This window comes from Citrus sinensis, chromosome 8 (assembly GCF_022201045.2).
Source record: "Citrus sinensis cultivar Valencia sweet orange chromosome 8, DVS_A1.0, whole genome shotgun sequence".
NCBI lineage: Eukaryota > Viridiplantae > Streptophyta > Magnoliopsida > Sapindales > Rutaceae > Citrus > Citrus sinensis.
In genome coordinates, this window is record NC_068563.1 from 10,567,907 (window position 1) to 10,581,507 (window position 13,601).

Consider the following 13,601-nt stretch of genomic DNA (forward strand, 5'->3'; position numbering starts at 1 on the left):
ATTCATCTCTCATTCGATTCCGAAGTTCATTCTTCACAAATTTCATTGTTGAAAATGTTCTCTCTATTGTGGCTATAGAAACTAGAAGAACTAATGCTAATGTCATCAACAAATATACTAACGAATACATCTAATCTTTTTTGTCTCAAACATTCTTTTAGCAAGGTCATCGATTCCCTTCAATCCTGCAAACTGAGTACTATAACGCATATCCATTATGTAAGTTTGAAGTTAAGTTTTAAGTTGCATAAGCTCTGTTGGTGAAAAATCCTTTGGATAAAATTGAGCAAGACGTACTAACTTGTCCTTATCAAAAGTAGCAAATGAGTCATTTGACTTAAACATGCGAAACAAAGAAGCAATCTCATCCATCATCTCTCATCATTTGCAAGTTTTTCTTGCATATTTCAACCAATTTTATGGCATTTAGAATATCTTCATCCTTTCTTTGAAGTGGTTGTGATAACTTATTTGAAAGTGTAAGTATATCTCTCATCAAATATAAACTAAGAAAAAAATCAAAAGATTACATAAGCTCTACCAAATAATTTGCTTGAAATCTCTGTTCACTAGAGTTTTACTTATCGTTTGCAACTATCTCAAGCACACTAATTATATGTGGAAACAAACATATTATATGAAGTAATGTACCATAATGTGAGCCCCAACATGTATCACCAAAATGTTTCAATGCTGTCTCTGGATTTTGGCCTTGCCCACTCGATATGTCATCATTTTCAAGTGCTTCAACAATTGAAAGTAATTGCTTCTCTCAAAGAATATCTCAACGTTTACATAAAGGCCCATCAACATTGATAACATTAGCAATTACATTGAAGAAAGAATTAATTTGATCGTGTTTCTTTGCCATAGCCACAATAGCTAACTGTAATTGATGGACAAAACAATGTATATAATAAGCACACTCATTCTTATTCATAATAAGTGTCCTAAGACCATTGAACTCACCTTGCATGTTGCTAGCCCCATCATAACCTTGCCTGTGCAACCTAGATATACTCAATCCATACTTGGAAAATAACTGATCAAGAGCTTCCTTGAGCGAGATAGTAGTAGTACAAGTAACGTGCTTAAAACCTATAAAACGCTCAAAGACATATCCATTCTTGTCTGCATATCGCAATGCAACAACCATCTGCTCCTTTGTAGATGCATCACGAGATTCATCAATCAAAATAGAAAATAATGCATCACCCACATCTCTAATAATAACATTGGTAATTTCAATAGAACAAACCCTCACAAGGTCTTTTTGAATTGAAAGTGCAATCAACAGGTTGTTTCTAGGAGCGTTCTTCAAAGTAACTCTTTTGATATCTTCATTGTGATCGGCAAGAAATCTTAAAGTTAGAATATAATTTCCTTGGTTACTTGAATTATCATATTCATTGTGACCACAAAATGTAAGCCCTTATTCTAAAAGAAGCCGAACAACATCAATGGATGCAGACTGGCGAGTTCGATAATCTTTCCAATCTTAATCAGAATGTTTGTTGAAAAATGTTTGAACATGCTGCTTTTGTTTCATTAAATCCTCACAACAACCCATGGCCTTGTTGTGAGCACTATTAGGACCTCCAATACGCTCTTGTAATCTTTTTGGTTTCTTCCAATTTGAGAACTCATTTTTTGTAAATGTCTCACCACTTGCTTGCTCACCAATTTCTAGTGTGAAAAGATAACAAGATAAACAATATCCATCATTCTTTGATATACTATATTCTAGCTAATTTTTGTATATATTGAACCAAGCAGGACTCAATTGTCGTTGTTGTTGCCTAAATTTAGACTTATAAAAAATTGTGGAATTTAGGTTGGCAAGGACCCTTTATGAATATGCTCAACGAACTTCATGTCGAATATTTCGATTGTAAAAAAAAATTAGGGGTCGTTGTCTAGGATCATAAGGAAGTTCTGACAATTCTAAGTCAAACTTATTTCGTTTTTCTAGACCATTTTCATCTTTCTCTAGAAATGGCGGCATCACAGGTTTTCTTTTAAAATACTTTTCCATATCTGTTTCAAAATTATGTATGTGAGTACTTATATAAAAATAAATTAATTACAATTAAAAAAATTGATTTACAAATAGCTATAAACAAAATCACAGAAAAAAAAAACTATAAGGACTAGAATTAGTCACTTGAACAATTACAATTTGTATAGAGATATATTGACATTCTGACAATTTTAAGTCAAACTTATTTCGTTTTTCTAGACCACTTTCATCTTTCTATAGAAATGACAGCATCACAGGTTTTCTTTTAAAATACTTTTCCATATTTTTTTCAAAATTATATATGTGAGTACTTATATAAAATAAATTAATTACAATTAAAAAAATATTGATTTACAAATAGCTATAAACAAAATCACTGAAAAAAAGGGAAATTTGTAACCTACCCCCAAATAAATTGACATTTTGCACCGCGTCCCCAACAAATTTGATTTGTTGCACTGCGCACCTAAAAAAATAGACATTTTTGCACCACGCCCCCAATTCCGTTATTTTCTCAGTTAAGTTTAACGGCTCCGTTTAACTTTTGATTGAATGACAAAAATGCCCCTCTATGTAAAAAAACAAAATGTTTAGCTCATTTAATTTTTTAAGGTTTTTTGTTTCAATTGCAATAAAAAAAAAACAATTCTTCTTACATGTTCATTGTCACCACTATTATTTTTTCTTTAATTTTTTAAAGATTTTTTTTCAATTTTAATAAAAAAATTCTTGTTACATGTACATTTGTCACCACTATTATTTTCCTTTAATTTTTTTAAAGATCTTTATTTCAATTGCAATAAAAAAAATTTCTTGTTACACGTACATTGTCACCGCTATTATTTTTTCTTTAATTTTTTAAAGATTTTTATTTCAATTTTAATAAAAAAAATTCTTGTTACATGTACATTTATCACCACTATTATTTTCCTTTAATTTTTTAAAGATTTTTATTTTAATTGTAATAAAAAAATTTCTTGTTACATGTACATTGTCACCACTATTATTTTTTCTTTAATTTTTTAAAGATTTTTATTTTAATTACAATAAAGAGAATTCCCATTAAAATTAATTTAAGGAATAAACTTTCAATTTTACCCCTCCACCGTTAAATTTAACTGAGAAAATAACGGAATTGGGGGCGTGGTGCAAAAATGTCAATTTTTTTGGGTGCGCAGTGCAACAAGTCAAATTTGTTGGGGACGCGGTGTAAAATGTCAATTTATTTGGGGGTAGGTTACAAATTTCCCAAAAAAAAAAAAGATAAGGACTAGAATTAGTCACTTGAACAATTACAATTTTGTATAGAGATATGTTGACATGTGAAAATGAATAAAATACTAAATTATTAACTTAATTTGAAAAAAATAAGAAAATGACATGTTTACCTGATGCAAAATTGATGCAGAGGCTAACTCATTTGCCGGTCCCACGTCCCAATCACTCAACCCCACAATAATTAAATAAATCATACCCTCATTCTCCTTTTGCTTTCTTCACTTGGATTTTGATAATAAAGAACGAACTACTTGGAACTTGCTCTTTTCGTTCAAGGTAATCCCTAATTACAAGTGTTGCACTCATGATTCAGTAATTAAGATTATAAATATTTCGGGCAGTAGGCTTTTTTTTAAGTCAAATTATGGCTTTACAATTATTAAAATAATAGTTTGACTTTTAAAGAATGGGACTATCTAATAACTTGACATGGGCTATTTAGAAATTTATTAATTTTTCTTTTAAACAAAAAAGTGTACTTTTTTTTCTAGTGGGGACTTGAGCCTAGGGATGGCAAAATACTCCATGGGTTTGGAGCCCCATGAGGCTCCACCCCAAATAGGGTGAATTTTGAATAATTTTTGGGGAATGGGGTGAGAAATGGGGGAAATAATCCCCAAATTCTTAATGAGGTGGGGTATGGTTTTGTGCTCCTCACCCCAATCCCTATTATATATAAAATATTTTTTCTAATTTTCATTTAATAATTTTTGTTTTATCAATTAAAATGTTAGTTAATAATTTGTTTTACTTGATATAAATGGGTTACAACTGAAGAAAAACATTAAAATATAATTTTTATTCAATCGTAAAATATTGTTATGTTTTCTTTTCTCTCTTAACATACTGCTCTCTTCAAACATTTTTCAATTTTAATATCATTTTAAGATATTGTTTCAAACATTTGGAGATTTTTTTAAATAATATAAATATTTTATAATATGGTAATGATTTTATTTATATCTTTAATTTTTAATTTATTGAAATCATGTATCTGCATCTACTATAAAATAAATAAATGGGGAATTAGGTGGGGATGGGGAAATTACTCCCCACGTAGGGATTCCCCATCCCCATCTCACTAAATTTATTGGGGAATGGAGGTGAAATTTTTAATGGGGTGGGGAATGAGGTAAGCCTTCCCACCCCATTGCCATCCCTACTTGAGCCCCTGGTGGTCCTACAGTGTATCCACCTCTGTTCTCATTGAAAGTTACAAAAGTGTCTTTAAAAAATAAACACATACATGTTGTGAAGAGAACGATGTGAATCAAGTTAGCGACATAACTTACGTATTTTTATAATTAAATTCGTTAATATAATTTTTAAAATTAAAATTTATAAAAATAATTAAAATAAAATTGCGGGTTGGCGGATAACCATGTAGGTATCCACCGGATTTTTTGTTAGTGCCAAAATACTCATAGTGGACAATTGATGGATGAATTTGGACAGATTTACGAGTTTGTGGGTACTATTGCCATCCATGTACGTTGACATATTATATATATAGCATCAAATCTTATAAGCCAGCTATATCTTCATAAATGACCAAATTGTAAACATAATCATATACAATTATATAATATAAACTCATCAATTGCAAATCTTCATAAAAGATATACTACGAAACACATGCTAGTTTGACAAAATTTAGTTCACAAGCCAAGTTGTCTTTTTTATTTTTTAATAATAATGAAGGGCAACAAAGTAATTTTATGTTTCACTTTGTTCGTGCAAGTAACAACGTAACATTGTCAATATAGCATTTTCTCTTGCATATTGATAATAAATTGGTAAAACAGTACTACTGGTGTAGTCTTGTAGATAACCCACATGAATCGATAAGTCAAACGAAATTATCATTATTATTATTTTGAAACAAAGAAAATAATTTCATTACAACCAAATTGCTGAACAGAACAAACACTTCGTCCATAGCAGATCTTAGAATCAAATTACAGTAACCAATTACAGCAAACTATTGGCTTAACCAATGTATATATAGCGTATTGACGGGCACAGAGGAAATATCATGCGACCAAGGTTAAACAAACGGCACCTCCACTCCTGTCAACTTGCAATACAACAAATTGAAGCTCCATTCATGATAAACCTCAGTTTCTGTCAACAAATCCTCCACCATTAAAGTTGGCTCTACCAATTGGTACACTAAAAGATCGATCTGTTGCAATGACCGATCTGCAGTTCGAGACTTTTCAAATCTGAAGAATTATAAATTTCAAATCTAAAAGTAAAGCATTTTTTAACTGATAAAACAACAAAAAGGCCAGACATGGATACACAATATTGTTCATTTTCACAACATGAACTTATATAAGTTCATCTATTTGCACTAAAGGTAGCCTCTTTCTTTGCAGCATTTGATTGCCCCATCAAACATCTCATCGATCCCATACTTATATGTAAAACAAATATCCAGGAGTTTCTTTGACGATAACGCTGATAATTTATAACCTTCAATCTCCGATAAAGAACTGCAAAATTCCTCCATTATACTAAAAGATGATAATTATAAATAAAATGGAAAATTAAGGGTAGAACTTAATTGGACTTACTCCACATTTGGTATTGGATATTCAGGGTGTTTTGCAGAAAGAAATTCAGCCATCTCTTGAATAGTTAATTTGGCTGAAGAGCAAATGTATCTCCCTTTTGCATCAGGATATTCAAGTAAAAAAATATGTGCCCTTGCTACATCATCTATGTGCACCATTGATATGTTGAGAAGAATGCTATATTCCTCTCGATTGCCTGATAAGCAGAGATGTTGACCAAAGCATTAGTCGATCAAAGGCAACACATATAGACATGATTAATCTCGACAAATTAAATCAGAGCATGTACCCAAGACCATGGCCAACGTGCTGCGAACAGATCCAGCAAATTTAGGACAAATGAAGGGACCAACAACAAAAGAAGGTATTAGTGTCACAAGATCCAATCCATGTTCTTCTGCAAACTCAAGAGCTGCCCTTTCAGTTAATGTCTTAGTAAGTACGTACGATTTTCCCCAGATATCCAATTTTCTAATGTAATCTTCATCACTCCAAAATGTCTCATCTAGCATATCAACATCTTTGCCACTGAAATAAACAGTTGATCCACTCGAAGTGTACACAAATCGCTTCACAGTTCCAGATTTCAAGCATGATTTTAAGATGCCTATTGTTCCATTGACTGCTCTTTGTGTCATAACTTCCTCAGTTTCTTTTCCATCGATATCAATAGGTGCAGCTACATGAATAACGCCAGCGCATCCAGCAATGGCTGCATCGAAGCTCTCAGGGTCATTGAGATCGGCATTAAAGATTTGAAGCCTCTCCGATGCTCCTGGTAGATTTGTCAGGAAGCTAAGGTCTTTCTTGTGTTCTGCTTATTTTTCATAATATTGAACAAACTCAATCTTGTCATTAAAGATGTAAATAAAATAATTACCTATTAAATTTGAAAAGAACCCTGAACTTGAAAGCATACATAACTGGATCCGATCTAAAGGTGGTTGTGACGGAGTAACCATGATCAAGAAGCCTCATGATCAGCCAAGATCCTATGAAACCTGTACCACCTGTTACACAAACTCTTCCTTTTTGTTCTTCCATCTCTATGAGACTATCTAACTTATTCTTTCTACTTTCTATGACAATGGGAATCACTTTTATACATGAATTTATCCATATGCTGAGTTTAGTTGTGCTCACTTTTTATAATAAAAATATGTGGCGGCTATCTAACATTTCTCTCCCAATTTGATATATATAAGCTCATAAATTTTGAAAAATTTTGTTTTCACGCGCAAGTCGACGTTCTCGATTTATATATTATGCCACGAATTGCACATTTATTGTTTTAAATTTGAGAGATGATTAGTCATTGTCACTAATTAATGGATTAAGCTTTTCAAAATAATAATAATAATAATAAATGGATCAAGCAGTTAATATGTTACATCATGAGAGAGTGATGTACGCAATAAGACGACCGATCTTATGTTAATGTTGCCTTATGTAATTTTACATCAAGTGGGATTATTTGTACTCTAAAGTTTATTCAAGACACTCAGTTTTTTAAATTCATATTTATTAAATTTTAAAATTCACATATTTGTTAATGGATCTGTCAAAATATAAAAGTTACACTCAATTTCTTCACATTCTTCTGTGTTCTCTAAGTTCTCTCTCACACTGAAAGTTTTCACAACACATTGTTAAAATGCTTTTACGAATTTTTATTTATTATTATTATTATTATTATTATTATTGCAGCCAAATACTGATAAAATGGAGTACTCATGCCTAATTAATTTCATTCGGGTTCTGTACAACGTGTTTGTTTAGTTTATCAGATTTTGTTCATTAATAATTTGCCATATTATCGTGAAGTAACGTAGCTCAAGTTATTAATAGCAAATCTTCATAAAAGATATGTGAGGGAACATAATTGACAAAACATGGATAAGGTGAGGTTATTTACTTAAATTTCTAAAATATATTTTGGACACTTATCTACTTTGAATATTCATATGCAAAATTTAAAAAATTTAATTTACTTTAAAACAATCTTTGTTATGAAATATTTCTTATTTTTCAATAAGTATTTCTTAAGATATTTTCTTTTTTGTAAGATTGCTATTTAAAGAATAAGTAATTTCCCTTTTGAGACTTGACTTATTTAAGGAGGAATATTACTAGTATAAGAAAATGATTACTTCTCCTACAAAGAATAATCACTATATATAGGGAGGTTGGGTTCACTTATTTATAAAACACAACAATCAGTTCTTTACAAGTAAACAGTTTTTTGTGTGAGAGAAATAGTAGGTTTATTGAGAAGTTGGGTGTTATTGGGATTTTGGCTGTGAAGAAAAATACTAGAGTGATTCTAACAATTTTTCACATAATGAAATTTTCTCACGTCTTCCTTGATGGCCGTGGGTTTTTTTTTTTTTTTCATTATAAGAGTTTTCCACGTAAATTATTATGTTGTGTGATTGATTTTATTTCTTCATTTATTTTTTTTATTATTTATTTAATATATTTTACTTGCAGGATCTTGGGCGGAATTAAAATTCCCTAACAATCTTTAAAGTAACAAATCAATCCTCATTAAGCTCATTTCATTAAATACTTTGTATCCTCCTCTGCTATAAGAATACGTTTAATAATACAAGAGAAAAAATGAGTATCTGAAGCAGATTCATGCACGGGAATGCTGACTTTTCTTCCTCTAGGTGTTGATGCGAGATTCTGGTTGTCCTCGTTTTACGACCAGGGTCTCTGCTCGATCAACTTCACCTCGACCAGGATCTCTCCTCGTAAAGCTTCTTCTCCAGAGGTTCCTGCGCACACAGACAGGTCAGAGTACGCCGGTTGTTTTCCCGGCGCAAACCCTCCGACGCTCAAGTCAGATATGAAGGTTCGGGGAACGCTTGCCACAAATCTTATGGCTGTTAGGTTGTTTTCTCTCTTTTAGAATTTCTTTTCTAATCTCAAAAATGCTAACCCATTTACCTTCGTTGGCTACCTTTTTATAGGCTTCCTCTGAATCCCAGTTTTCCGCTTTCTTCAAGACGGTACAGGACTCTGACTGCCGCGTTATGGGCAAACGTGGGATCTTGCGTGTTACGCCACGGTTCTGGGGAAAGTGTGGCTGTCGTGGTTTTGTGAGATCTTGTTTCCGCTTTTTTGGGGGACGGTATGGGACTCCGACTGCTGCGTTATGCTGCGTTATGGGCAAACGTGGGATCTTGCGTGTTACGCCACGGTTCTGGGGAAAGCGTGGCTGTCGTGCCTAGATTCTCGGGCTGGAGAGCATGTCTTGCCAACTGCCGTCGACCGGGTCTCCTCGCCTCTCGACCTCTAGCCGGAATGGCCTTATGCCTCTTACAGGAAATTTGCCTCGCGGATGACGTGCTCGTGGACGAGCAGGATATTTCTGCTCCTGTTCCCCCGCGCACCAGGCTTTTACGGAACACACCGGTTCGCAGAACTCTGCCATCAGATATCTGCTCACCATGCCTGGTCTCGTCGACGTATTTCTCCCAAACACCGGTCCCCCAGTTTCTGGTGTTGGGTAATGTAGTGGACCAGCAGTAGAAACTCGTTAGTACTCGCTCGCGTGGGATTGGAACAGGCTGCCAAGAATCACGTCGCATTTAATTGCGGACGAGGTGACGTGGCAGAAATCCCCCCCTCCATTTGAATTTCAAACCGACGGTTATGAGACCCTCGGGATTCGGCGCTGTAAAATGCTGGCAACCCAAGAGTCCGTCCTCATTAGGAAAACCAAATCCTCTCTGTTAATTATTAACAAATTAATAAAAATGTTTTTTGATTACTTTCTTGTGTTGTAATTATGAGTTAATTTCCGTTTGAGAATCTGCTTGTCTTTGTCTAGACGAGCAGGTTCCGGCTTTGCTCATGGTTTTGACACACGCCTTTGAAGATTCTTCAATGCCTGGGATTCGACTCGCCTTCGCGCGGTCGAACAGATCCTGGCACGCTCGGCATCTGTCTCGCCATAAACCAGGCTGTGAGACTTGGTGAGCCTTTGCATGCCTCAGGAATTTCTTCGAATGCTTTGGAGTCTGCTCGCCTTCTCGTGGTCGAGCAGATCTTGGCATGCTTGGCTTCTGTCTCGCCATAAGACAGGCTTTGAGACTTTGTTGAGCCTTTGCATTCCTTTGATTATTCGAGGATTGGGATTCTGCTCGCCTTCTTGTGGCCGAGCAGGTCCCGGCATGCTTGGCTTCTGTCTCGCCATCAGACAGGCTTTGAGACTTTGATGAGCCTTTGCATGCCTTTGATTCTTCAAGGATTGGGATGCAGCTCGCCTTCTCGTGGCCGAGTAGATCCTGGCATGCTCGGCTTCTGTCTCGCCATAAGACAGGCTTTGAGACTTTGTTCAGCCTTTGCATGCCTCTGATTCTTCGAGGATTGGGATTCTGCTCGCCTTCTTGTGGCCGAGCAGATCCTGGCATGCTTGGCTTCTGTCTCGCCATAAGACAGGCTTTGAGACTTTGATGAGCCTTTGCATGCCTTTGATTCTTCAAGGATTAGGATGCTGCTCGCCTTCTCGTGGCCGAGCAGATCCTGGCATGCTCGGCTTCTGTCTCCCCATAAGAAAGGCTTTGAGACTTGGTGAGCCTTTGCATGCCTCAGGAATTTCTTCGAATGCTTTGGAGTATGCTCGCCTTCTCGTGGTCGAGCAGATCCTGGCATGCTTGGCTTCTGTCTCGCCATAAGAAAGGCTTTGAGACTTTGATGAGCCTTTGCATGCGTCAGGAATTTCTTCGTATGCTTTGGAGTCTGCTCGCCTTCTCGTGGCCGAGCAGATCCTGGCATGCTTGGCTTCTGTCTCGCCATAAGACAGGCATTGAGACTTTGATGAGCCTTTGCATGCCTTTGAATCTTCAAGGATTGGGATGCTGCTCACCTTCTCGTGGCCGAGCAGATCCTGGCATGCTTGGCTTCTGTCTCGCCATAAGACAGGCTTTGAGACTTTGATGAGCCTTTGCATGCCTTTGAATCTTCAAGGATTGGGATGCTGCTCGCCTTCTCGTGGCCGAGCAGATCCTGGCATGCTTGGCTTCTGTCTCGCCATAAGACAGGCTTTGAGACTTTGATGAGCCTTTGCATGCCTTTGATTCTTCAAGGATTAGGATGCTGCTCGCCTTCTCGTGGCCGAGCAGATCCTGGCATGCTCGGCTTCTGTCTCCCCATAAGAAAGGCTTTGAGACTTGGTGAGCCTTTGCATGCCTCAGGAATTTCTTCGAATGCTTTGGAGTATGCTCGCCTTCTCGTGGTCGAGCAGATCCTGGCATGCTTGGCTTCTGTCTCGCCATAAGAAAGGCTTTGAGACTTTGATGAGCCTTTGCATGCGTCAGGAATTTCTTCGTATGCTTTGGAGTCTGCTCGCCTTCTCGTGGCCGAGCAGATCCTGGCATGCTTGGCTTCTGTCTCGCCATAAGACAGGCATTGAGACTTTGATGAGCCTTTGCATGCCTTTGAATCTTCAAGGATTGGGATGCTGCTCGCCTTCTCGTGGCCGAGCAGATCCTGGCATGCTTGGCTTCTGTCTCGCTATAAGACAGGCTTTGAGACTTGGTGAGCCTTTGCATGCCTCAGGAATTTCTGCGAATGCTTTGGAGTCTGCTCGCCTTCTCGTGGTCGAGCAGATCCTGGCATGCTTGGCTTCTGTCTCGCCATAAGACAGGCTTTGAGACTTTGTTGAGCCTTTGCATGCCTTCGAATCTTCAAGGATTGGAATGCTGCTCGCCTTCTCGTGGCCGAGTAGATCCTGGCATGCTTGGCTTCTGTCTCGCCATAAGACAGGCTTTGAGACTTTGTTGAGCCTTTGCATGCCTTTGAATCTTCAAGGATTGGGATGTTGCTCGCCTTCTCGTGGCCGAGCAGATCCTGGCATGCTTGGCTTCTGTCTCGCCATAAGACAGGCATTGAGACTTTGATGAGCCTTTGCATGCCTTTGAATCTTCAAGGATTGGGATGCTGCTCGCCTTCTCGTGGCCGAGCAGATCCTGGCATGCTTGGCTTCTGTCTCGCTATAAGACAGGCTTTGAGACTTGGTGAGCCTTTGCATGCCTTTGAATCTTCAAGGATTGGGATGCTGCTCGCCTTCTCGTGGCCGAGCAGATCCTGGCATGCTTGGCTTCTGTCTCGCTATAAGACAGGCTTTGAGACTTGGTGAGCCTTTGCATGACTCGGGAATTTCTTCGAATGCTTTGGAGTCTGCTCGCCTTCTCGTGGTCGAGCAGATCCTGGCATGCTTGGCTTTTATCTCGCCATAAGAAAGGCTTTGAGACTTGGTGAGCCTTTGCATGCCTCAGGAATTTCTTCGAATGCTTTGGAGTATGCTCGCCTTCTCGTGGTCGAGCAGATCCTGGCATGCTTGGCTTCTGTCTCGCCATAAGAAAGGCTTTGAGACTTTGATGAGCCTTTGCATGCGTCAGGAATTTCTTCGTATGCTTTGGAGTCTGCTCGCCTTCTCGTGGCCGAGCAGATCCTGGCATGCTTGGCTTCTGTCTCGCCATAAGACAGGCATTGAGACTTTGATGAGCCTTTGCATGCCTTTGAATCTTCAAGGATTGGGATGCTGCTCACCTTCTCGTGGCCGAGCAGATCCTGGCATGCTTGGCTTCTGTCTCGCCATAAGACAGGCTTTGAGTCTTTGATGAGCCTTTGCATGCCTTTGAATCTTCAAGGATTGGGATGCTGCTCGCCTTCTCGTGGCCTAGCAGATCCTGGCATGCTTGGCTTCTGTCTCGCCATAAGACAGGCTTTGAGACTTTGATGAGCCTTTGCATGCCTTTGAATCTTCAAGGATTAGGATGCTGCTCGCCTTCTCGTGGCCGAGCAGATCCTGGCATGCTCGGCTTCTGTCTCCCCATAAGAAAGGCTTTGAGACTTGGTGAGCCTTTGCATGCCTCAGGAATTTCTTCGAATGCTTTGGAGTATGCTCGCCTTCTCGTGGTCGAGCAGATCCTGGCATGCTTGGCTTCTGTCTCGCCATAAGAAAGGCTTTGAGACTTTGATGAGCCTTTGCATGCGTCAGGAATTTCTTCGTATGCTTTGGAGTCTGCTCGCCTTCTCGTGGCCGAGCAGATCCTGGCATGCTTGGCTTCTGTCTCGCCATAAGACAGGCATTGAGACTTTGATGAGCCTTTGCATGCCTTTGAATCTTCAAGGATTGGGATGCTGCTCGCCTTCTCGTGGCCGAGCAGATCCTGGCATGCTTGGCTTCTGTCTCGCTATAAGACAGGCTTTGAGACTTGGTGAGCCTTTGCATGCCTGAGGAATTTCTGCGAATGCTTTGGAGTCTGCTCGCCTTCTCGTGGTCGAGCAGATCCTGGCATGCTTGGCTTCTGTCTCGCCATAAGACAGGCTTTGAGACTTTGTTGAGCCTTTGCATGCCTTCGAATCTTCAAGGATTGGGATGCTGCTCGCCTTCTCGTGGCCGAGTAGATCCTGGCATGCTTGGCTTCTGTCTCGCCATAAGACAGGCTTTGAGACTTTGTTGAGCCTTTGCATGCCTTTGAATCTTCAAGGATTGGGATGTTGCTCGCCTTCTCGTGGCCGAGCAGATCCTGGCATGCTTGGCTTCTGTCTCGCCATAAGACAGGCATTGAGACTTTGATGAGCCTTTGCATGCCTTTGAATCTTCAAGGATTGGGATGCTGCTCGCCTTCTCGTGGCCGAGCAGATCCTGGCATGCTTGGCTTCTGTCTCGCTATAAGACAGGCTTTGAGACTTGGTGAGCCTTTGCA

At 38.5% G+C, this 13,601-nt stretch overlaps 2 pseudogenes; both read right to left on the reverse strand.

Annotated features, from left to right (window-relative positions):
* Positions 1-784: 784 nt before the first annotated feature.
* Positions 785-2,005, reverse strand: LOC127899296 (uncharacterized; annotated as a pseudogene).
* A 3,136-nt stretch (positions 2,006-5,141) lies between these two features.
* Positions 5,142-7,024, reverse strand: LOC102616919 (vestitone reductase-like; annotated as a pseudogene).
* Between the last annotated feature and the right edge of the window lie 6,577 nt (positions 7,025-13,601).